Here is a 2,503-nt window from a genome sequence, read left to right as displayed (position 1 = left end):
GTTTTATTTCATCATTGGTTACCCTTATTCACTTTTAACAACACACAGTAAGTAGGTACCTGGGAATGGTAGATATCTTATTGGCCTTATTGCCTCAGTATCTAATCATTTTAATATTCATTTGTCATTATTGATCTAAAGGAGAACGGTATATGTTCTACTGAAGATCATCAGCGGTATTCAGAACTAAGCCCCCAAGTTCAACTATGCTGTCGGAAAGACTACGATAACCACATCAACCAAATATGTCTTGAAGATGAACAGCACTCGCTGAAAAACGAGTCCAGATATCTTTTTCAAAAAGTAAAAGAATTGACGGGAACACGTAAACCGAGAACATGCACCATTGAAGACAAGGACGGATGTCTACTTACAAATGTGGCGGACGTGTTGGAACGCTGGAAGAACTATTGCGCGGAGTTATATGACACGGCACAGCCCTCTAGCGCTATTATTACATGGTCAACAGACGAACCTGATATCCTACCATCGGAAGTTGATTATGCCATCAAAATTCTTAAGTGCAAAAAGTCTCCGGGTAAAGACGCTATTACAGCCGAAGTACTAAAAAACCTAGGACCACGAGGCACAAAGGCTATTACCGAAATCTGTAACACCATCTGGAAGACCGGAAGATGGCCAAAAGACTGGACAGAATCGGTGTTTATACAATTGCATAAAAAAGGCTCTTCAAAAGACTGTGGGAATTATAGAACTATAGCATTAATATCGCATGCGAGTAAGATCCTCCTCCATGTAATTAATCGACGTCTTAACTACTTTTTAAACCGACAGATACCCGAAGAGCAGGCAGGTTTCGTCAGGGGCAAAGGGACGCGGGAACAAATACTGAACGTTCGACAAGTCATCGAGAAGAGCAGGGAATTCAATAGCCCTGTGGTCCTTTGCTTTATTGACTATACAAAAGCCTTTGACTGCGTGCAGTGGGATAAACTGTGGAGTGTGCTACTTGAAATGGGAGCTCCTGAACACCTCGTTGCCTTAATACAGTCTGTACACGGGGAACCGTTCTTTCATAAGAATAGGCACCGAATGCTCTAATATGTTCCAGACGAAGAAAGGAGTGAGACAAGGCTGCATTTTGTCTCCTGCACTTTTTAACATATATGCAGAATACATTATTCGGAAAACTATAGAAAACTGGAAAAAGGGTTTCCCCATAGGGGGGAAGAGACTATCGAATCTCCGGTATGCCGACGACACCGTTCTCTTGGCAACGTCCATAGAAGAGATGAGTGAGCTATTCCAAAGACTCGAGCTGGAGAGTGGCAACATTGGTCTCGAGGTGAACAGAAGAAAAACAAAGGTGATGATAGTGGATCGAGCCGGAAAGCTAACAAATATCACCTACAACATTCCTGGTATTAGCATCGTCGACCGCTACGTTTACCTGGGCTCCCAAATTTGCAATGATGGCAGCTGTGTCCCGGAAATAAAAAGGCGCATCGGGATGGCAAAGGATGCTATGACCCGTTTAAACAACGTCTGGAAGAAACGAGGAATCGGTATCAAAACCAAGATGAGATTGATACGAGCCCTGGTGTTCCCTATCTTCCTGTACGGAGTAGAGACGTGGACAATCCTGGCCCGAGAAAGACAAAGGATTGATGCACTAGAGATGTGGTGTTGGAGGCGAATGCTAAGAATGCCTTGGACTGCGAAGCGCACTAATGCATCGATCATGACCCAGCTCCAAATAAAAACTCGTCTGTCCACTATATGCCAACAACGCATCCTTTCTTATTTCGGCCACACGATGCGCAGAGGTGATGACAGTTTGGAGAAACTGATTGTGGTTGGGAACACTGAAGGCAAAAGATCGCGTGGTCGTTCACCGACTAGATGGACTGATCAAGTGAAAGACGCGTCGTCATCCAAGTTCTACACAGTAGTAAGGGAAGCGCTGGACAGGAACCGGTGGAGGCAGATCATACGCTCCAGGTGCAACCCTGATGCTGACCACGATCCTCAGATATGAGGGACCGACCAAGAGAGAGAGAGGCACAGTCAATATAAGCTTATAAGTATAGGCTTAGCGAGTTTACTAAGTTTATATATTTAAGCTTATTTATTATATATTTACTGTGGTAGATATAAGCTTCAAAACTGTTGTTTTTGGACATGTTTATTAATTAAATGTTTCTATTGAATTGTTTAAAAGTGAAATATTAGGTATCTACCTATATAAAACTGTTGTAATGAAGTACGTTTACAATTATGATTAGTTTTATGTTTATTGCATTTTTAGGATTAGTAAATAAGTATGTATTACTTAACGTTTCAAGAGTTTGTTACTTAATGGATCGTTTCAGTTTGAAGAAAATAATATTACGAATTTATAAAATACTGACTCTTGTTGTTTTATTTCATCATTGGTTACCCTTATTCACTTTTAACAACACACAGTAAGTAGGTACCTGGGTATGTTAGATATCTTATTGGCCTTATTGCCTCAGTATCTAATCATTTTAATATTCATTTG

This window comes from Pectinophora gossypiella, chromosome 18 (genome assembly GCF_024362695.1).
Source record: "Pectinophora gossypiella chromosome 18, ilPecGoss1.1, whole genome shotgun sequence".
In the NCBI taxonomy this organism is placed as follows: Eukaryota; Metazoa; Arthropoda; class Insecta; order Lepidoptera; family Gelechiidae; genus Pectinophora; species Pectinophora gossypiella.
The sequence above is the reverse complement of the archived record's forward strand: the minus strand, read 5'-3'. Positions refer to the sequence as shown.